Source organism: Eleutherodactylus coqui, chromosome 6, assembly GCF_035609145.1.
Source record: "Eleutherodactylus coqui strain aEleCoq1 chromosome 6, aEleCoq1.hap1, whole genome shotgun sequence".
NCBI classification, from domain to species: Eukaryota; Metazoa; Chordata; class Amphibia; order Anura; family Eleutherodactylidae; genus Eleutherodactylus; species Eleutherodactylus coqui.
In genome coordinates this window covers 153,936,588-153,961,374 of record NC_089842.1, presented here as the reverse complement: position 1 = coordinate 153,961,374, position 24,787 = coordinate 153,936,588, and positions in this window count along the sequence as shown.

The following is a 24,787-nucleotide window of genomic DNA, read 5'->3' as shown; positions in this document are numbered from 1 at the left end:
TGGCGGCGGCGGCCCCGCGCTACTCGGTTCCCAGTTGCCACTACTTTTTCCGATGTGCCGTCCCAGCCCTGCACGACCACGTCTCCCGCAACATTGTACGCGCCATCACCAACGCGGTTACTGCCAAGGTCCACTTAACAACAGACACGTGGGCGGCGTAGTGGGAGTCAGCCTCCTCAATTCTTTACAGAAGAGTGGGCCTGGTTGGCAGACATTCTGTCACCTTTAAATGACTTGCTTTGTGTATAGGCTATATGCTATGGTTAAGGCTTAGATTTTTGCCATAATGCATATGTCCCCGTTCACACTTGTGAGCGGTCTTACCTTTCCATGGATATATTCTAATAGATACATTTCATGGCAAGTGCTGGAGCTGTATTAATTGCTTTACAATGGCTTTTTATAGCGTTATGATGCAACAATAGCCTGTCAATGCCATAATATAACTTGTTGCAGAAAGCCATCATAGTCAAGTTAAACTTTGCTACATCTATATGTTGAAAATAATACTGTATACAGCTCAAGCAGAACAGCAGCACTGCATAGAAATCATCGTCGGCTCGTTCACTAATCGTTCAGTTTAAAAACCGATCGTTCAGTCGTTCTCATTACTTATACAGCAAATGTGAACGACTGAACGACTTTTCGTTCGAATGAGCCAACGATGTATCTGCTGTATAAACAGGCTGTCCGAGAGAACTGTGATGTCATTTGCTTCTTCAAGCAATAAATAGTTTGGTGTAAACGGGCCCCAACCATAAGTCTGTTTGCTCTCTGATGTGATGACATGTCGTTCATAATAAAGACATATCACCTGACTGAAGGACAGGTAATCGTATAGCATTGACAAAGGGGAGCATACAGTAGGGGAGGGAAAACTGCGAATTCTGGTTAGAGGAGCTTGCATCGCCTTAAAGGGGTTGTCCCACCGTGCGATTTGGATCTATATACTTCTGTATGGCCATTACAAAGCACTTTGTAATATAATGTGTGCTTTGTAAATACGCCATACAGAAGATATATACTTACCTGATCAGGAGCCCATTCCGGTGCCCCCCCATTTACCTGTCTGTTGTCCTTGGCTCCGACTATTCCAGCGGTGTCTCTTCATCCACTAGTCGTACATGCGCAGTAGCTCTTGCCGGCTGGTCGGGTCCTGTGAATGCTCCTGGTGCAGGCGTAATTTGATCTCTCAGTGAAGACGAAAAGCCATTTCCCTATGTTGTACAGATTTATCAACAAATTCTGAGTGAGTAAACCATTAAATTGGGTTTTTGGGTATAAAGAAAAAATGAGGCAATGGTGGGAAATTATATAAAATAATAAAAGTAGTATTACCTATTAGATCCTCTGCTGTTGCATTGCCTGTGCCCCCAATGGTTTTTATTTACTGTACTGCATATCATATTGACACACATGATTGGCTGCAGTGTTCACATCCGTGATGTGACAAGAATCCGCTACAACTTAGTACAGCACAGTAAACATTGAAACGGCAGTGCTGCAATACCAGGGGATATACGGTAATAGGTAAGTCCTCCTTTCTTATTTTATACAGTTCCCCATCATAGTATTTTATTTTATCCTGGACAACCCATTAAAAGACTTTGGGGGGATATAAGTGTAAAAAGAGGCACCTTTCTTTAATAAGATATATTACAAATTTTCTTACTTTCACTTCTACTACCACTGTACGCAAAGCTGTTTGTAGTTGGGGGGTATACTGGAAATGGATTGTCCAGATTGGAAAATCTATTTTCAAATACTAAATTAGGAAACTATTACACTAAGGCTGCATTCACACGAATGTATATCGGCTCGGTTTTCACGCCGAGCCGATATACGTCGTCCTCATGTGCAGGGGGGGAGGATGGAAGAGCCAGGAGCAGGAACTGAGCTCCCGCTCCCTCGCTGCCTCCTCTCCGCCACTCTGCACTATTTGCAATGGGGAGAGGCGGGACGGGGGCAGGGCTAAATTCCGAAACTTAGCCCTGCCCCCGTTCCGCCTCCTTTCATTGCAAATAGTGCAGAGGGGCAGAGAGGAGGCGGGAGCTCAGTTCCTGCTCCTTGCTCTTCTATCCCCCCCCCCCCCTGCACATGAGGACGACGTATATCGGCTCGGCGTGAAAACCGAGCCGATATACGTTCGTGGGAATGCAGCCCACAGGCTATGAACACTGTTTTAAGGGGGGGGGGGGGGGCAATTATTTTTCACTTAAACACAACAATCATCTTTGCAATAGGGTTTAATTAAACATTTTGCACCGTTTGTTTTCTGCAGTTTTTACATATCACTGTATATAGAAACTGCAGTCTAATTCTCATTATGATATCGGTCAGTGAGGCTGGACTGACGGCTTGGTTTTCAGCCCTCATCTCTTCCTCCTGCACCTTTTATCAGCTAATTTATGACTACAACAACCATAGACTTTACTGTAGTCCTAAATCGGCTAATAAGTACATTTAGAAAAAGACAGAGTAGAGGGAAACCAACAGTCAAAAATTATCAAAGGCACATAAGTGGGGACACTGTTAGAGAATTTGCAATGGGTCTAGGAGCTTTGGGTCACTCCCTCAAATGCAATACACAACTCCCAGCAAGCACTACCAAACTCCCTAGCAAGTCATAACTGAAAAAGACAAAAACACTTTACTGTATAGTTATTATTTTGTTAAAAAAACATCCTGAACATACTTTCCTATAAAATACATTTCTTGACTTTACATTTTTACCATACTTTTTTTGCAATAGTTTTATATTTTTCTAAAAACTTTTTTTTACTAAAACATTTTTTTCTATTTTCTACAAAATAAACAGTGTTTGGCCTCGGTTACATAGATTTAGCATTTTGTATGTATGTAATATATATGATAATTACTGCTTCCTTTTCTTATGTATAATCCTGTACTTTAACATTACCACAAAAAGGATCTAGTCAGGAAGAAGTGAATGTCTGGTATGTGAGCATGATGATACTGGTGATTAATAATTGAACAATCATAGACAAAGGCCACTTTCACACCTGCGTTAGGGTCAGTTCAGGGTTTCTATCTCTCTGCTCCATTTTTGGAGAAGAGAAATGGATATAAAATGGAACACAAACTGATCTTTTTTTTTTTGCCACTGATTTTAATGGGATTTGAAAAAAAACAAAACGGAAAACCAAACTGAAAGGCATGTGCTTGCTTCCATTCAGTGAGGTTTACGTTATTTTTACAGAAAAATCACAACACTGCAGACTGCTTCCATTCTGTCAGGCTTCAGTTTTTTCGGATGGAAAAATAGCGCAAATGGAAGTCTTTCAGTTTGCTTTCTGACCTTTAGAAACCCCCATTGAAATCAATGGGGAAAAAAGGATTAGTTTATTTTCAGCTTTATATCAGTTTCTCTCCTTCAAAAATGGAGCAGAGAAACCCTGAACTGACCCTAACGCAGGTGTGAAAGCAGACTAAGGGCTTATTCAGACGCCCGTATATCGGCCGGGTATTCACGCCAGCCGATATACGGCGTCCCTCCCTGCAGGGGAGGAGGCTGAAAGAGTCGGGAGCAGTGCACTGAGCTCCCACCCATTCGTGTGAATAAGCCCTAAAATTGTTTGAAGGAAACCGTTCTGGCAACTATTGTTGTATTTAATTCCCATTTGTAAGACACAACATGATTTTTGCCAATGCGATCTATCAGGACATCATACGGTTTTAGTAAATATTTTGAACCAGAGATGTCAATAAATAAGACAATGTAATTGTATCATGTTACAGTTTTCTGTGCATCAAAAATGTTTATAGAGAGAAGTTCACTGTATATAGCTGTTATTTATTCTGGATCTACAAGCTGCAAATACATACTGGCTACCTGTGCAATACATTGCCTTTGAGTGGATTTCTTGTATTTAAAGTTTGTTCAGCAAAATTTTATAGCTTTATATATTATAGATACTGTATATAGTGTTGGAGTGCAGTACCAAAAGTAACCCGTAGGCGGTCATTGGGCAGGTGGTCTGAGAAAATATTCAGCAGAGAAAGGGTCTAGTCTGCTAATTAATCAGAAAATGCTTGTATGGGTGTGGCTGGAGGAGAGCAAACCCCCAGACTTGCTATGCTCTAGGTTCTTTCTAGTCCATTGCAACCCAAGTTCTGGTGTAGTGTGGAAGGGCCACTAGTCTGACAAGGGTGGGCGCCCTTTGACCGGCACCCTGGATAGGTATGAAGTGATGTGTTTGACGCACTAGGCCTGTATGGTAGGCAAGGTAAAGTCTGTTACTTAGCGGCCAGACGGCCAGGGACTTGTATGTATTCATGTACACTGTGACGAATAACAACAGTGTGAAGATCATGTTATGATTTCTGTTGATTTACTACAATAAAGGTGCTGAGTGCATCCGCCGGACAGAAGAAAGAAGATCCGGCCACGATGGAGGAGAGACCCACAGCGTGCAGACAGGTGAGTAAATGTCATTTTTGGCTCATTGCTGCGGGCACGGGTGGAAACCGTGTGTGCCCGTGGACATGAGGCCTAATGCAGGGGGCAAGTTAGCTTTACCTACATAAGATCACTGTATTGTCCTTGGGGTAAAGAGGACTCTTAAAATGCACATCACTGGAACAAGGTCTGTGTAAATTCAGCTATGGAGTAAAACAGACTGTAACTTGGGATCAGTGGGAGCAAAATTCAAATAATTACAATGGGAATAATTAATGCAGGACTTTACCCTTAACCCTTTCCAATCCACTGTCTGATGTCTAGAGACATTCTGATTGAAGGCTGTACAGCTCCGATGTCGGAAGACGTCCAGCAGGGTATTCTTACTGTATATTACTGGCCGCTCTGTTGTCGGGGGCCTCTCCAGCATATCCCATACCGCAGTACTGTCTCTAGCCAGCAGATGGCACCATTGTATAATGGCAGAAAGAGAGAGCCCTCTATGAAACTCTGAATCCAAAATTGGATTGCAAAGGGTTAAAAGTTGACATAGTGAAAAAAAAACTGGGCTTGATTTATGAATATTTTCTGATTGGAAAACTGGCAAGTGATCAGAAGTCTGTTTAAAGTTTCCAGAGCACAAAATATGTTATTTATTGCACAATCTTACCTGGGCATTCCTAAATGGCATTATTTTAGTTGCATACTCATTTCTAGTTATGTGGCGTCCTCTACTGGCAGAGAATATATATATATATTCTCGGCCAGTAGAGGGTGCCACATAACTAGATATGACACATATATAGATTTGTTGCAATATACAGTAGCCACACCTTATCATATGGCTTAAAAAGTAATGTACAGCTAGTAAGGGGGATTTTTACTGCTCTGGACTCCAGTGATTGATCAATTATGAAAAGTTAAATGGTGCCCCGTCTAACTTTTCTCTGCACATTGATGTTCACTGCTACTGGCTATGCAGGGGCCTGCCACCAGCACCATTCCCTTGAGAATAGGGCTGCGCTGCTTTACCCTGCACAGCTTGGTGGTTGAGGGCCACTGTGCATCAGCTGCATTCTCAGAATCAGTAGGGGTCCCAATAGTTGGATCAAACACTATTCTGCCAAAACTAATTGGACACCTGAGCAAGAGTCAAAAGTAGTGTTTATTTCCATATGTTACTATTTAGTGGGGGTCCTTTGGCCCTAATGACATGGAATACTCTCTGTGACATACTTTCTACTGATACACTAATACGAAGCTGTTATTTCCCTCCATTCATCCTGCAGGCATCTGGTGAGTTCTCTCAAAGAAGATGGACGCAGTTCATATTTCCTGACCTGACATTCCAGTGTGTCCCAAAGATGTTCAGTAGGGTTCAGGTTTGGACTCTGTGCAGCTAGTCCAATCGTGGAACATTCATATCCGCAAACCAACATACAAAAACAGCATTTGATTTATGACAAGGCGCACAATGTCTTATTGGAAGTATTGCTGACGCCCGCTGCCTTGGGGTCACACTGGACTCTGACCTCTCCTTTATCCCTCACATCCAATCTCTGGCCCAGACATGCCTCATGCACCTCAGGAATGTTGCTAAAATCCGTCCGTTCCTCACCACGGACACGTTAAAGACACTCATTGTCGCCCTCATCCACTCCCGACTCGACTACTGCAACTCGCTGCTCATTGGCCTTCCCCGGATCGGACTCTCTCCTGTCCAATCCATACTACTATTGTCTAGATTATCAAGTCACCCCCCATGTTCATGGTTCTTGCCACTACAGCCAACAGACCAAGACCACGCCACATAAAACATCCCCAGACCATAACTGACTTCTGCCCTACTTAAGTATTGGCACAACACGGGCGAAAGGTGTTCCCCAGGCATCCTCCACACTCAGGTACATCCATCTGATTTGAAGATGAGGTGTCGTGGTTTGTCACTCCATAGATCATTCTTCCATTGTTCAACTGTCCAAAGACGACGCTTCTTGCAGCATTGGAGACTGACCAATGAATTGCACGTCATGATGGACGGCTTGCCTGCGGCATCATAACCTATATAGTCAATAGTGTGTAATTCCCATCATAAATTATGGCTGACACCTCCAAGGGTCTGCATCTTATGTAGCATAGTTTAGGATACACGACATGCTAATAAGACATGATACGTTCTACTAATAGGGATGTCCAAATACTTTTTATAGCATAGTTTAGCAATATGCCATTGCTTTATTAGATGGGCAATTCCACCATTAAGCAATTTTGTTAGATCCTTTTGGCTGTGCTCACACAAAAGAAGTTGTTGTGGATTTCAATAGCCAGCAGGAGTTAGCCCCATTAGCTCTGTTGCTGTGTTCTAAGTTCACAGAGGATTGCCTTGTATTTTTTTTTTACATTTCCAGTAAAAGTCCCTTAATTCAGCATTTGATAGTACAGAATTCTAATAATCCATAATAAATGACAAAATAATATGTTAGGTATCTGTAGAGATAAATTCAGGGGGGAAACTGCAGCCCATGAAAATATGTTAAACCCTGAAAGGACACATATTAAACAGCAGCCATATTTATGTGTTTATTTAAACAAACTTGTCTTTACAATACTTGTATTACAGCTATAAGTGAGCCGCCATTTACTCCACCGACCGTTGTTAGACATGAGCCCCTTTCCAAGTCTCTTGCTGTTCTTTAAATGTACCACTAGATGGCAGCAAAGCCAAAATCTTCAATGATTTGCATGCACTGACCCTCCTTGCAGGGGACTGGGGATGTGAAGAAGGGTAAAAAGTTATCCAAGATAGTAACTAATATTACTGCTATTTTAAGAAAATGATGTATGTTGCAGTCATAACTCAATAGAAAACTGTTAGCGCTCCGTCCAGGGTTTGTATCTGCTTAGTTTTTGGAGGAGAGAAAGTGGTTAGGAAAATTGGGCAGTGTAATTTTTCCATTTAAAAAGAAAAAAACAGAATGGAAGCAAACAGAAGCCTTTTTGTTTGCTTCGCATTTTGTTTTTTAAGCCCCTTTGAAATCAATGGGGGAGAAAAAGGATTTTTTTTTTTCATTTTATTTGTTTCTCTCCTCCAAAAACAGAGCAGAGAGATGGAGACCTTGAACTGCGCCTAACAGAGGTGAGAAAACACCTTAATTGGTTCTGGAGCCTTGAAAATGTCATCCAAAAGTACAGCAAAATAAAGAGTAAAGAAAAGTAAAGGGGTTGTGACAGCATTTGACTTTATCCCCTATCCACCTGATAGGGGAAAACCTGCAGAGGAGTGGGGGGTCTTACCACTGAGACCCCCACCAATGTCAAGAACGGGGGTCTTGTGTCCCCTGTCCTCCTGACCAGGGGCAGATTGGGAAATTAAAATGGCCCTGGAAAAAATCAGAACGTGGCCCCATGTTGTAGGTGGGCCCAAACCAGCAGAAAGCAGGAAGAATTCAAGTAGGTAGCGGTCAACTAATCGCCTGCCGCAGGCGTGAGGATAGTAAGAGAGTAGAAACTATGTGGTATATGTAGCTTGCTGCAGTAAATTTACTATGAGGCATAGAACAGGTTAGAAGTGGAAGTATAGAACATTAAAGTGCCGCCTATTTCTAACCTGTTAAGCCTCCATGTAAATGAACATCACAGACTGGCTTGCCTTTAGCATTTATGTCATATGTCCTGTGTCCCGCATGATCCCTTTGCTAACTGACAGTCGAGCTCTCGCTACAATGGCAAGGATCAGGAAGACTCTGATCCCTGTCATTTAACTCCCTAGACGCCACAGTCAATAGCGAAAACGTAATTGGAGGATGCCAATGGGTAACCAAGGCAGCTGGAGGCCTAGGAAAGACCCCAAGATAGGCCACAGCAGTATGACTATTGGGATGATCCTTCAGCACCACCTAATAGATTGCTTTGCAGTCTTAGACGCACATGGAATAATATTTTGCTATGCTGAGTATACAAAAGATCACCTTGTGTCGTCCCTCGTGAAGTCCATATAAGCTATTACAGTACCATTATATCCAGTGATCACAGGTGACGTCCCCTCTGACTAGAGTCATTTAATTTCTATTTTACTTCATCTAGCCCAGACTGTCATGATGGCTTCTCCGGGTCACAACTTGTCTCTATAGAATTAGACACAGACCTCTTTGATACCTCAATTTTCCAGGGACCTGGCTTCATTTTCCAAACTTCCACATAATCTCCCCACGCATTGTACCCTGGGTAGTAGTAATGTCACCTGAGGTAACCCACACAGTTATAGTATCTGCCTTTTTATGTTCCCTGTAGGCCACACATAATAAATACCACTTTTCATGTCCCACACAAATAATAATGCTCCGCTGTCCCTCACAGGCCCTCACCCAGTAATGCTTCATATATGTCCCCACTCAGTAATAATCTCTCTCACAGGCCCCCACTCAGTAATAATGCCCCATAGAGGCCCTCGTATGGTATTAATGCTCAATATAGGCCCCCTCAGTAATAATGCCTCTCACAGGCTCCAATCAGTAATGCCCCATATAGGCCACCACCCAATAATAATGCCCCTCATAGGCTCCACTCAGTAATAATTCTCCATATAGGTCCCTGCTCAGTAATAATCTGCCTCACAGCCCCTGTATAAGCCCTCCTGTGTAATAATGCCGCAGCCTGCACTCAGTACTGCTTCCCCTCATAGACCCCAGCCCTCCCCCCCCCCCCCCCCACTCAGTAGCGTTGCCACACAGTAATGTAATATTCACCTGACATATATTCATTGTAGGTAGGTGTTGGAATTCTTGGACATTAGGCTGACTGTGGATAATCAGAGGTATGTTCAAACTGATCTGTATAAGAAGCAGAGGCGTAACTTGAAGCTTCTGGACCCCAATGCAAAATGTATAACGGGGCCCCAACTATAATGCTTTATTCAGAGTACTGGCCTCCCTATATGGAGAATAGAGACCTTATGGGCCCCCTAAGGCTCCTGGGCCTGACGAGTAAGACTTATGCCCCATTTACATGCAACGATGATTGCTCAAAATTCGTTCAAAAGATAGTTTGATTGACAGTTTGAGCGATCGTTTTGCATAAACTACTAATGCCCATTAGTAGCTTATTAGCTTAATTTGCATGTAAATGATGCTCCCAGCTAACAGCAGGGGATATTTTATCTGCATACAGCCACTTTGTTCTGCCTGGGGACTGCAGCTGAAAACAATGTTATCAGCCAACTTGTGGAGAACTCAGTGGTCCCTGCTATCACGAACGATTGATTTCATGCTCACGTGAAATCCATAGTTCGGCAGAAAAGTAAACGGTGGTAAGATTTACACTGGGTTGTTGCTTAAAAGGCATCGTTTGAACAATTTTTTAACGATAATCATTACGTGTAAAAGGGCCCTTATTTCTACCTACAATTACAGATGGGTGGATAAGCGGACGGTCTTCAGGAAACATTAGCTGATTTTGATGACAGACTCAGTTTTGTCTTCATGCGACGCTGACATTCCACTAATGGCTGTACGGACATGTAGAAATCTTACAGACATTTTGATTGAAAGCCATTATGTTCCCAGTTAAAAACTATTTCGGTGCTAATAAAGTTAAAGGGGTTGTCTCGCGAAATCAAGTGGGGTTATGCACTTCTGTATGGCCATATTAATGCACTTTGTAATATACATCGTGCATTAATTATGAGCCATACAGAAGTTATTCACTTACCTGCTCCGTTGCTAGCGTCCTCGTCTCCATGGTTCCGTCTAAATTCGCTGGCGGCTTGCTTTTTTAGACGCGCTTGCGCAGTCCGGTCTTCTGCTCTGAGCACGAGCCGCTTCAGTGTGCTCGCCGCTACAGCTCTTCTGCGCATGCGCAGACGAGCTGTATCTTCTCGGGAGCGTGCTGGAGCGGCCATTCTGCTACCATCCTCTGTTAGAGGAAGGTGCAGAAACTGGAGCCGCCCAGCCGAGAAGCCCAGCCGAGAAGCCGCCCAGCCCAGCCCAGCCGAGCCGCCCAGCCGCCCAGGTAAGTGATGGGTGACGGACTGACGGGGGTGACGCGTGACTGACTGCCGCTGTGGCCCCGGGGCCTGCCGCTGTGGCCCCGGGGCCTGCCGCTGTGGCCCCGGGGCCTACCACTGGGGAGCCGGGGGCCTACCGCTGGGGAGCCGGGGGCTAGCGCCGGCTACCTGCTGCCTGGCGGTGGGTGACTGGTCGGTCGCGTTCAATTTCGGGGTCCGGTCGGCGGCTGCGGGGCGTCTGGTTGTCAGGGAGACACATCTGGTAGCGTCTCGGGAGCGCGCACGTCGGGCTACTACAAGCGACGGGAAAAGAGCCGGCGGCCATCTTGGGGAAACTTTGTATAAGTTGCTGAAACGCTGGAACTGTAAGTACAAACCAGCTAGAAAAGTCATTTACAGGGGGGCTTAGTAATGTATGCTTAATTAGGGGGACTGGGCAAAAAAAAATTTCACTGCTTCCTCGAGACAACCCCTTTTAAGCAGGGATATTATCCATGTGGAATATGTGATGCATGTTGTAACATGTTAACAGCCAATGAATTTACCGCTGTTGATGGTAGGAGAACATTTAATATCAGACACTTTATGACATGCAACACAGATATCATGGGATATTTAAGGTTCAAATAGATTTTTTATTGTACATCAACAGTTTGGTCACATTTTGAGATCATTTCAACATTATCGAAATATACAGTAAAGTAAACTTGATAAACTATTGTAGATGGGTCTACTTCAGGAACTTATTATAAAAACAGAGAGTTAGCAGAGAAATCATGGGATATTTAAACAACCTGCCCATGTTATAAAATATATGTAGTGCATATTACTAAGGAGCTCTGGATCAGGATGAGGAAACCTGTTGGGGACATTGTTGAAGCGAAGAAGTAAGATGATGATGACATTCTCAAGAAAATCCCTAGGCACTTTAAATTACATCACAACTGTGATCCAAAGGGTTGTATGGTTAGGGGCATTGACCGATTATGCTGTGATTGTTACAGACTATGGATCCACTGGACCAACCAACCAAGCCTGGACCAGTCCGGGAGTAGTTGTCAGCTGACTTCTCGGATAGAGGGACTGTTGCCAGGAAAAGGGAGACTGACCCTTGGCTGCAGAGAGAATAGAAGACCCCTACCTACCAGCAAGGCGATCGCCCCAATAAGGGCGGCCCTGCGCTGGAACCTCGGGTGTGGCTATCCCTAATGGAGTAGCAAACATAGGAACTGGCTGCAGACAGAGGAGCACGCAGATGCAGGACAGAGCAAGGGCAAACCATAGACAGGAATGGGAACTGACTAGAGATGAGCGAGTATACTCGCTAAGGGCAATTGCTCGAGAGAACATTGCCCTTAGCGAGTACCTGCCCGCTCGAGAGGAAAGGTTCGGGTGCCGGCGGCGGGCAGGGAGCTGCGGGGGAGAGCAGGGAGGAACGGAGGGGAGATCTCTCTCCCTCTCCCCCCCCCCGCTCCACCCTGCTGACTGCCGCTACTCACCGCTCCCCCACGCCAGCACCCGAACCTTTCCTCTCGAGCGGGCAGGTACTCGCTAAGGGCAATGCTCTCTCGAGCAATTGTCCTTAGCACGTATACTCGCTCATCTCTAGAACTGACAGAAAACAAACATACAGACAGATGCAGAGCTCAGACAGCATAAACAGAATTCGGACACAAACTAAGGAATATAGACAGAACTCAGACTGCATACACAGAACTCAGGGAGTGGGACAGAACTGAGTAACAGAGCACAGACAGAACTAAAATAGAAGTGGGTGACCAAAAAAAAGATTATTGGTGGTCAGGGCTGGAACTATAACAGAAAGCTTCACTCCTATTGAAATCAATAGGAGTAACTTAGTAACATAGTATGGTAGGCTGAAAAAAGACAAAAGTTCATCCAGTTCAGCTTTTTTTTACCCCCCCCCCCCTCCCCCCGCCCACCATGTTGATCCAGAGGAAGGCAGAAGCCTTCTACTAGACTTTCGGCTCTGACTGCAATGAGGAGCTGGAAGGTGTAATATTTCAATAGCAGTTACACTGTCTATTACACTTCCAGCCCTGATCTCTGATGTGAACATTCGCCTCTGGTACACTGACACTGGGCCAGAGGATCAGCTGATCAGCAGGAAGCCCCACCAAGCAACTATTCATGATTAGAGATGAGCAAACGTACTCGGATAAGCACTACTCGTCCGAGTAATGTGCCTTATCCGAGTACCGCTGTACTCGTCTTGAAAGATTCGGGACGCGCTGCGGAGCGGGGAGCTGCAGGGGAGAGCCGGGAGGAACTGAGGGGAGATCTTTCTCTCCTTCTCTCCCGCCCGCTCTGCCCCGCTCCCCGCTGCGACTCACCTGTCAGCAGCGGAGCGCCCGGAATCTTTCAAGACGAGCACAGCGGTACTCGGATAAGGCACATAACTCGGACGAGTAGTGCTTATCCGAGTACGTTCGCTCATCTCTATTCATGATCCATCCTCAAGGATAGGTCATCAGTAGTAAGTCCCAGAATACAGCTTTAACATTGCCCTTCAAATAAACCCTTCAAATTACCCTAAAAAGCAGTGTGCCAGCGTTCAGCAACAGAAGCACAACAAAGAAAGCATTTAAAAAAGCACGTGTTTTTAAACAAAAAAAAATGCATACATTGTTAAAAACTGTAGGCAAAAAAATAAATAAAATGTATGCATTTTTCTTTTATGCTTATTTTTTCAGAAATGCATAAGAATGCACAAAAAAGTGAAATATAGATGTAGCCTTATGTGTATTCCAGTTAGAGATGAGCGAACCTACTCGTTTCGAGTAAATACTCGATCGAGCACCGCGATTTTCGAGTACTTCCGCACTCGGGTGAAAAGATTCGGAGGGAGGCGTGGCGGAGCGGGGGGTAGCAGCGGGGAACAGGGGGGAGCCCTCTCTCTCTCTATCCCTCTCCCCCCACTCCCCGCTGCAACTCTCCACTCACCCACGGCGCCCCCCGAATCTTTTCACCCGAGTACGGAAGTACTCGAAAATTGCGGCGCTCGGGCGAAAAAGGGGCGTGGCCGAGTAGGTTCGCTCATCTCTAATTCCAGTAGTTTAAACCCTTTTAGTGCTGGGTTTAGACTATTAGAATACACATTTACCATATAGTAGAAGTTATCTTAGTGCTGTACTTTTGCCTTGTAATTCTGCATTTTGAAGGGGGTTTACAAGGCAATTTTTATTGATCTGTCCTCCAGGATAGGTTATCAATAGCTGATCGGTTTCAATCTGCTGCTTGGAATCCCAAACAATCAACTGTTCAGACAGCCACTGTCGCTGGCAAAATACACAAGTTACAGAGCAGAAGCAGCTACCGCCGACCCATGTGTAGTGGCCGACGCAGGTAAATGCAGGCACATCTCCCATTAAAATCAATGAGAGTTATGAATGCAATTACCAGCACTGGCCACTGCACAAGGGTCGAAGTTGCATGCTTTCATTCTGTACCTTGTGTGTTTTGCTGGCACCAGTGGGCACCCACACAGCTTCTCGGGTGAGGTCCGCCACTCAGGACTCTCACCAATCAGCTATTGGTGTCTTATCTTGAGGTTAGACATAAAAAATTGTCTGGAAAACCCCTTTTTAATGTGTTCATTGCTGATTCTCATGACAGTGATATAACTCACATACTTGCAACTACATTGAATTCTTAAATGTGAATTAGATTACAATTGACCAGCTCTGATAATGTAGCACTCAGTTTATATGATACAGTATACAGGGGTAAGAAAGGATGAAGGACAGAAGACAAAAACTGAATGTTACAAGCGAAGAACTCATTTTACACCAAATCTCCAGTGAATTTTGTCTTTCTTTCAATATGGTTCATTTTATACATGCATAATAATAATGTTTTTGTTTGCGTAATGGTGTGAAGAGTCTGTTTGTCAATACATACTATTTTCACAAGTGTTCTTGTGCCGCTGTCAGGCTCTGGCGTGCGTCTCCTCTTCAGCCCCGGTCTTTAGTCTTCTGCCAGCCCTTCCTGGATTGAATGTTGAAATCCACGCCTCCAGGAAGCACTTTTTGTGATTGGCTGAGCTAGCGCTCGAGGACTAATCGCAGGCATTCATTCATTGAATAGCTGTGATTGGTTCATTGAGCACTGACTCACAGCCAATGCTTCCTGAAGGTAGGGATTTCAACTTCAAATCCAGGAAGGTCTGACAGAAGACTGGGGCTGAAGAGCAGATGTGTGCTGGAGCATGACAGCAGGTGAGAGGTGATGTATTTTTGCCTCCATATTGCTAATTTTTATTTAGCAAAAACTGATGAATATTTATCCAGTAGTTACAATGTCTTTCCACGTTACAATGTCAGATTGTTCTTCCTACAATGCATCATTTTTCCTGTGTGGCTGTGTGGAGAGGCCCCTACCTTTTACCTCCTCCGGAGTATACTTAATGTCCAGGACCGGTGACATATGGATAACGTGGACTATAGGGCCGTATTGTTCCTGTGTGTTTTTCCTCCCAACCTACGATACACAAATCTCTGTGTTTATTATTCTACCGTATAGAATAACGAAGTGGGAACGTTGGCGTCACAACGTGATATATACTTGTACAAACATTTCCCCTCGTGTTACCACTCTGCTACACTATGACAGGGACTAGGCCTCCAGCCATACCCACAGTAAGTGGAATTGTAGCACATACAAGTCCCAGTGTTCAAATGTATTACCCACCGTGTTACAACAGCAATTGATAAACAAAATGAATAGCCAAAAAAACATGTAAAAAAGCTGGTCAGCAAATCACATTGTCGTCAGTCGTAATAAAAAAAATAATAATCAAAAGATAATAAAAGCCAGGAGGGTGAGACACAGGAAATGTATCAAATAAAAAGGGCAAAAGAAAAAAATGCTTTAATAAAGAAATATTAAGGGCCTAGAAGATAGGAGGGAAGAAAACATAGCGACACATTGGCACCCTATGATCACAATGCAGGGGTACGATGAGTGGCAGAGGGAGCCCCCTCCCTCTGTCAGCCCTTTTATATGCCGTGGTCATTGACTGTAGCATGCGAAGTGTTAAACAGCGGGGATCAGAGGTCTCTCCAGTCCTCGCTATTTGAGCAAGTGCCAGGCTATTATCCAGCAGAACACCCGTTCCCTCTGGCAGCTTCTGATGCAGTGTTGTAAAAATGCTTTCAAAAGGCCCTCGGCTGGGGGGTGTGGCCAAGGAGGAGAGCTAGATGGTCGCATCCTAGTACAGCTCCTCTCTTAACCTGCTCAGCGACAACTAAAGCAGCAAAAAAAATCAGCTCCAAAGACTATTTTCCACCCCTGAAGAAGGTGAACACACTCCAGCATGCCCAGAAGGGAGAGAAAGCTGTCCCCAAAGAAATTAACGGACTTTTACTCCACAAGAGGCCGGGGAGAGGAGGTAAAAGATGTCGGCCGTGCATTCCCGCACTTAGAGAGGAGGCAGGAATCCCCGGACAACAAAGATAGACCTGCTGAAGAAGACATAAACTGCAGCGGAGGACGAAGCCTGCCTGAACTGCCTACGGGCAAAAGAAATATTACATCTTGTCCCCCGCGGGTGCTGCCTGCAAGCCCAGCCCGAGGTGACAGCACGGCCGCCTGCACAAGCCGGAGATCCGGGACTTCCCCCGCTTCTCCTGTCACAGGCTCCCTGCAGAGCGCTCAGACAGCTGTCACTGAATCCCGCTCAGACCGGGACTCCGGAGCCTGCCCTGCCGACTCAAGCTTACCCACGGGACCCCCGACGGCACTTCAGAGGGGAAGGGAGAAAGGAGACTGTAACAGCGCTCACCGCAGCTCCCCTGCTTCCATGGCACCGGCCGTGGAGATCTCCCCTGCACCGCTCGCTACAAGCGCCGCCGAACAGCAGGATCGAGCACAGGACCCACAGGTGGGTGAAACACCTCTACTACGCTCTGCCCCAGCGGAGAATCTCCCTGATCAGGCACCCACTGCCCCAGACACCCGGGGGTCCCCTCCCCCAGCCTCTCAGGCTTATGCTACCAAGGAGTCCCTCCATTATACCACACCACAAGGCAGACTCCAACCTACCAAGAATGCCTCCCCAAAATTAAGGGCTGAAGCCCCTATCACATCAGAGGGTTTCACCCAAGAAGGCAATAAAGATTGTTCCCGCACCCCAAGCTTCCGTGGGGATACTGGAAGCAATATGGCTCTCATGGATCCACGTATTTCCCCGCGGGCAATACCTATTAGCAAACTCCCGATAAAAAGGCTGCCTCAGACCGCCAAAAATCACCCAGACCAAGATCGCAAGAGCCAAAACAGTACCTCCCCTACTGACATTGCGACAACATGCAGTAAAAGGGGTGCCCAACACTCCCCACATGACACAGGAGTGACAGAGAGCAACTCAAATTCTTCTAGCCCGCAAAAACAGCGAGCCCGCTATTCATCCGACTCTGACCATACAACTGAACTGACTCTAAAAAATATGCCAGCTCATAACCATGCTGCTTCGGAGATATTTTTGAAAGAAGCAATGCTAGCGCTTCATACCTCAATACAAAAAGATATCACCAATAGCCTCGCAGGCATAACTGCGACTGTAGATGAGCTGGGAGAAAGAGTGGACCATACAGAGCGTAAAATGGGAGAATTTGCAGTGGCCCATAACTCACTAGTGGACTCTCATAACAGCTTGGAGGAGGAAGTAGAATCTCTATGCAACAAACTAGCGGACATGGAGGACAGAAATCGTAGAAACAATATCAAGTTCAGAGGTATTCCTGAATCAACACCTCCCGCTGAACTTGTTGCATTTCTGAAAAGACTAATCCAAGCGATCATCCCACAATGCTCAGTCTCGGACCTCATAATAGACCGGGCACACAGACTACCAAGAGCTCAATCTGTTCCTCCATCCTATCCGCGAGACACAATCGCACAAATACACTTCTTCCACATCAAAGAGCAGCTTATGCAAGCCTCAAGACAAAAACCTACACTACCAGCCCCATTCCAGAACATTACACTCTACGCTGACCTCTCCCAAGCTACAATAGCAGCAAGGAAGAAATTGTCCCCCATAACATCAGCGCTTCGCAACTACGAAGTAAGATATAAATGGGGCTTCCCAACAAAAATCATCGTCACAAAGAATGGAAAAACCCAAGTCATTACCACACTAGACAAGGGTCTTGAGCTACTGGAGGAATGGAATATTCCTCGTCCAACAGAAATGAACCAAACCCAGACCAGGAGGAACAACCAGTCTCCCAAGATCGCCCAGGAGTGGAGAGATGCAACCTAGAAAGCTCACGTCGCTGATTACCGGCTCTACAAGAACAGGTTATACCACCATATTTCTGCAGACTTTCCCCAAGTTTGCGCAGTCTAACCCACTGCACGATTATGTTTTTGCTTATACTTTTACTTATCCAAATATTTGTTATCCCCCACAAGGTATCTAATTGTTTATCTTTTACAAAATGCATAGCTCTGTTATCGTTTGACAATATTTCTTGCTATGTGAAAGGGTTGTTGTCTATGTACGGTTTCCTTGGCGCAGAACCACCACAACCAACATGGCATTGAAAATGATGTTCCTCAATGCAAAAGGCTTGAACAGCCCATTTAAAAGATCTCTTTTGTGGAGAGAAATTAAAAGATCAAAAGCGGAGATGGTTTGCGTTCAGGAAACCCACTTCCAAAAAAATGCCCCCACCAGACTGACTAATAGGGACTTCCCCCAAGTCTTCTACGCTAATGGCCCAAAGAAAAAAGCAGGCGTTTTTATTGCAGTAAAAAAAAACGGTTGCTTTCCAACTCCAGAAAGAGGTTCTGGACGCGAAGGGAAGATATGTCACTTTAGTTTGTAAAATTAATAACTAGAGATGAGCGAACATGTCCGTTACGGACACATCCGCACCCGGACACCGGCTTTGCCGAACACTGCAGTGTTCGCGCGTAAAGGTCCGGGTGCCGCCGGGGGGCGGGGAGATGCGCGGCGGCGCGGGCGGCAGTAGCGGGGAACAGGGGGGAGCCCTCTCTCTCTCCCTCTCCCCCCCACTCCCCGCCGCACCCCCCCGCGCTGCCACGGCGGCCCCCGAACTTTTTCGCCCGAACACTGAAGTGTTCGCAAAGTTCGGTGTTCGGGCGAAAAAGGGGCGGGGCCGAACGTGTTCGCTCATCTCTATTAATAACATGATCTTCACCATAGTGAACGTCTATGCCCCAAATACGGCACAGCTTGCCTTTCTAAACGATCTGTGTAAACAGATTTCGCATATAATCAAAGGCAAACGTATAATATGCGGGGACTTTAATACTATTCATAGCCCAGACTTGGACTCTACATCAAAAAGAGATAGAGCTCCCCCTTATCTCGACGATTGGCTACGAAAAGAAGATCTGTATGATGGGTGGAGATGTAAACACGCTTCAGACAGAGACTTCACCTTTTACTCCCATAGACACAACACCTACTCCCGCATCGACATGTTTCTAACAACAAAATGGCTCTTACCATTGGTTACAGAATGTGAAATAGGAGACATCACCTGGTCAGACCACGCCCCGATAACCTTGTCGCTCCGTCTATCCCATTCACCCCCAAATGCTTTTATCTGGAGAAATAACACCTACGTTATGTCTCTTAAAAACAACTCCAACTCGGCAGAGAGAATGCTCACTGAATTTTTTGCTCTCAACTCCCACCCATCCATCAGCCCTTCAACTTTATGGAATGCACATAAGGCATTCGCAAGGGGTCTTTTCATCCAACAGACAGCACAGTACAACAAGCAACGCAACATAACCACAACTGAATTACTAACAAAAGTCTCCTCCTTGGCGGCGATACACAAGGCAGACCCGTCCCTAGGAAACTTACTTCCTTTAAAAAAAGCAAGAACAAAGCTCCAAGCGCACCTTACAATAGTCCACGAGAACCACATAAAAAGACTTAAAATGCATCACTATCATTCACACAATAAGGCGAGTAAACTAATGGCCAACAAAGTCAAAGCAACCAAAGCAAATTCAAGAATTCCTTACCTAATCTCTCAGACAACAAACAAAAAGATCTACAGCCCACAAGAAATTGCTGACGAATTCAGCAATTACTATAATTCGCTCTACAATCTAAGCCAAGATAAAGATACCCCCCAACCTAATGAGCTAGCAATTGATGCATTCTTATCCACACTTTCCCTTCCATCTCTCTCGCAAAGCCAAATTCAAGAGTTATGCCAGCCTATCACGTCACAAGAAATAGAACAAACCATCCGCTCGCTGAAGCCGGGCAAATCCCCAGGTCCCGACGGTTTCTCGATCGAATACCTCAAACTATTCTCCTCGGTTCTGCTTCCACACATATGCGACTTTTTTAACCACATAATGTCAACAGGCAAAATCCCCCCTGAAAATCTAAAAGCAACCATAGTCACCATCCCTAAGAAGGGCAAGTCCCCTGAATCCACAAACAACTTTCGACCCATCTCCCTCCTAAACTCGGATACTAAACTCTATGCAAAAATAATAGCTAACCGATTATTTCCTATCCTACCCCAGCTTATTAAAAATGATCAGGTGGGCTTCACAAGAGGTAGACAGGCACCGGACGGAACAAGACGCCTGATCAACCTCATAGCCAAAACTGGCGCTACACGAATGCCTTCTCTGCTCCTCGCCCTGGATGCAGAGAAGGCATTCGATAGGGTGCATTGGGGGTACATGAGCCGCGTACTGGAGCGATTCGGCTTCTCCGGACCAATTCTTACGGCGGTGACCGCCCTCTACACTACCCCGTCAGCTTCTGTCCTAACTAATGGTGTCCTGTCTAAACCATTCCAAATCACTAATGGCACACGCCAAGGCTGTCCCCTATCGCCTCTCGTATTCTCAATGATGATGGAGCCGTTGGCAGAAGCAGTTAGGTCCAACCCACATATTAAGGGCATTCCCACAGGAACAGACACGCACAAAATAAACCTATTTGCCGACGACGTAATACTAACCCTAACAAGCCCAAAGACTTCTCTTCCCCAGGTGATGTCTACCTTGCAACATTTCAGTGCCATTTCCTATTATAAAGCAAACTCAACTAAATCACAAATGATGGGCATCAATCTATCCAAAGCAGATGAAAAATCCTTGAGATCTACATTCCCATTCCAGTGGTGTCCTTCCTCCCTGCCTTACTTAGGCATACTTCTAACCCCCTCAGTCGCCGACCTTCCCTCAACAAACTTCTCCCCGCTAAAAGTGCTACTACAAAAAGAACTAGACCGTCTGGCCAAATTCGAGCCTAGCTGGATGGGAAGGGTGACCCTGTACAAGATGCTTATTCTTCCCCGCATTTTATACCTCTTCAGGACCATCCCTGTGCCCATTCCAAACTCTATATTTTTGTCATTCCACCAACAAATGAATCAATTTATATGGAGAGGAGCGAGACCCAGAGTGGCATTCTCCATTCTAAACAGACCTCTGAAATTCGGGGGTATGGGACTTCCTAACCTACGAAACTATCACAATACTTTTCTAATTGATCAGAGCAGACACTGGTGCAACATGGAGGCGAACAAAACATGGGCTTCCACTGAATCCAATCTAACGGTCATATCCAATTGGAAAGTATATCTACTAGCAAATTCAATCATCCCCCAGGAAGTCTCACAACACCCTCCCCCAGTAAAAGCCACATTAAAAGCATGGAATGCTCTAGGCCCAGGATCAAACCTTGATCCAAGCACATCTACAAAAATCCCACTTCCCTTTCTCACACTAAAGCACTTAATCCCTGATATCTGTTTAAATAACTGGCCTTATAGAGAAACCATAAAGGTCTCAGACCTGTTCCTGGACAACAATTTACTCTCCTTCCCTCAGCTACAAGAAAAATACGCAGTCCCTCCTCTGGAATACTTTACCTATTTACGTATTTGTGACTTCCTAAGAGCCCACAAATTTATTTTCTCTGCGCTACCAAACCCTTTAAACGATTTATTAAATGCAAATATAACACTACAGAAAAAACTTTCTAAATCAATCTACACTTGCTTATCTGGCACACAAACATTCAAGAAAACAATTATTTTCCTGAATTGGGAAAAGGACCTGAACAAAAAATGTTCTCAGGAAATGTGGTGCGAGGCGATGAGATGGGCTCACAAATCTACCTCCTGCGCCTCACATTGGGAACAGTATCAAAAACTCCTGACTAGATGGTACTGCTCCCCATTGAGACTGTCCCAGATGAAAAAAGAAGCTGTCCCCCCTCTGCTGGAGAGGTTGCGGGGGAATTGGATCATTACTCCACATATTTTGGTCATGTCCCCTCTTGCATCACTACTGGAGTAAGGTCTCACAATATAAATCCAAACTACTTCCTACTTCAGGGAACCTCGAACCCGAACTAGCACTGCTCCTACTGGGCATAGGAAATATACCCAGGAACTACAGAGTAATAGTGTGCCACATACTCCACACCTCTCGAACACTTATAGCAAGAAAATGGAGATCTAAATATATCCCCTCCATAGAGGAGATGCAAGACGCCGTTTCCCTAAATTGTGTTCACGAAAAATTTATTGCTCTTCAAAAGGATACTCTGACTCAGTTCCGAAAAGATTGGGCAGGCTGGCTCCAAACAATGAAGTTGCCATCAGGGTTTGACTAACCACCAACAGGCTTGTCAACTCCCACCTTTCACTACCCTCTCTCCCCTCCCCTCCCCCTCTTCTCTCTGTCCTCCCTTCACAATCTCAAAGCCTTAGAGAATTAACTCCGGAAACTACTCCAGCGCCCAACAATGTCTCTTCTATTTCTAATAACACAAAATCACTTGGAAACCACTAAGCTAATTTTGTTTGACTTTAGGACAATCAACCAACAGACTATTACTCAGCACGTTTAAGGTACCTTGAAGTTAAGGTTAAATTTTCACTTTCCCTCGGACCTCCCTCCCCTCCCCTTTCTCTCTTCCTCCTATTTCCCTCATCCCCCCCCCCTTACCAAATAAAGCTGTAACATGCAATGCTTATATTTAATGCTGAATATTTACATTATTAATGTTTACATAAGCTGTATGTATCGAAAATGCCAATAAAAATTTATTGAGGAAAAGGCCCTCGGCTGCCATTGCAATCGCACGGCAACCTGCGATCTTAGCGTGGGGGGCAGTGTAGGATCCCCCAAACATCGATCAGGCATTTAAATGTATGTACAGTGACTCTCCTGGATAAGCATTGTTACATCATCAATCACTCACCCTCAGATCATTATCCTATACACAAATGAGATACAAAAGGGGAGAGGCTGTCAGTCTTCATGCAGCGGGCAGGGAGCGGCTGGCGCTGCCGGCTCCATGACTCAGAGCATAGCTCCAAGTCAAACTTTACGTGTATAGCACAGCATTTTACCGCTGTGTGAGCCAGCCTATCGCTGTGTATGGCAGAGGTTTTTTACGGCACATAACAGCTTTATTTTATTTTGCAAATGTTTTAGTGCTCATTCACATGGACGTAAATATGCAACGTATTACACAGTGAATAGAGCCCATTGATTTCAATGGGTTCATTCACAGCTGCAAATATCTCACGCACGCTGTCATTCACATTATGGCTTTTTTAAAAGAATTTCCCGATCAGTGGCTTAGCGACTTATAAACCCTGTACATACGCAAATTAATTGCATATGTACAGTGTTTATAACATGCCCATAGAGAACAATAGGGCTCTATTGTGTGTAATACGCAGTAAAGTAGAACATGCTGCGTTCTTTTTTACGTGGGTATAATATGCAATGTATATAAACAAGTGTAAATGGATCAATGAAAATCAATGTACTTTCAATGACTCCATTCACCGCGTAATACGCTAATAAATTACGCTTGTGTGAGCCTGTCATTAAGTGTCCTCATTCTGAGGAGCTGCAGCGTTTGACAGAATCCCTGCACCTCTTCATATATTAAGCGCATCTTCTGATAGCGAGGCTGCATGATAAGACCAGCAGACAAAGCTTCTGTCCTAACAAATCAGCCCACGGTGTTTAAACCTAGAAGGAAACTGTGTTCTGTCTCAGTGAAGCATTGTTAGTGAAAGCAGTAAAGTTTTTCTTTAGGGTGGATTCACACGAACGTATATCGGCTCGGTTTTCACGCCGAGCCGATATACGTTGTCCTCATCTGCAGGGGGGGATGGAAGAGCCAGGAGCAGGAACTGAGCTCCCGCCCCCTCTCTGCCTCCTCTCCGCCCCTCTGCACTATTTGCAATGAAAGGAGATGGGACAGGGGCGGGGCTAAGTGCTGAGAATTAGCCCCGTCCCCGTCCTGCCTCTCCCCATTGCAAATAGTGCAGAGGGGTGGAGAGGAGGCAGAGAAGGGGCGGGAGCTCAGAGCACTGCTCCTGGCTCTTCCAGGCTCCCCCCCCCCCCCCCTGCAGACAAAGACAATGTATATCGGCTGGGCGTGAAAACCGAGCCGATATACGTTCGTGTGAATTCAGCCTAAGGCCTCATTTGCACAAGCGTGGTTTTAGAACAGTAAAGGTGCATGAAAAAAATGCATCTATGCTGCGCTAAAAACTGTGTGAACGGGCAGCTACTCCAGGAGGGAGAGAAGAAACCCCACAGGGCTTCGTGATTTCCCCATAGCAGGGAAAGAGAGAACAGGGCTATGAGGGATTAACCAACAGCTTTGCTCTGTCTCTCCCTGCTATGGGTTAATCCCTCATAGCCCCAATACCTCTCCCTGCTATGGCAGATTAATCCATAGCCCCCCCTTCTCTCTCCCTGCTCTGGGGATTTCTGAGGGATATCCCCATATCCCAGAGAGTGGGCAGGGCTAGAGAGGGGGTGGGGCTATAGGCCTTCTCCCAGGGATTCCCCTTAGCAAACAGATAGGGGGCGGGGCTCGAGGGCAGATCCCTCTAGCCTTGTCCTCTTCTCCCACGCTCTCGGGGAAGCCCTGTAACTTCCTCTTTCTCCCCACTCTAGGGAAATCTCTTGGGGAGCAAGGTGAAGGGAGTCCCCTACTGCTCCCCACTGCTGGGGAATTCCCAGCTGCTCACAGTGGGACATTTAAAACATGCAGCCCAGGACCGATCTTTTCTCGCACAATGGACCTTAGGGTTCTTTCCCACGAGTGTATAGGAGTCCGCCGTTTTCATGGTCGGCCGATATATACTATGATTTAATGCATTGGATTCCAATGTATCAGATCACATGGCCATATTCCCAAGACATAAAAGCGCCCAGCTGGGCCAATATAGCGCCGGGCGCTTTTACGTCGGGCTCAAAAGATAGTCCTGGAACTATCTTTTGGGACGGAATACGTCGGCAGCTGCATAGGCTCCTATGGGAGCCAATGACAGCGGCTGGAGAAGGGAGGT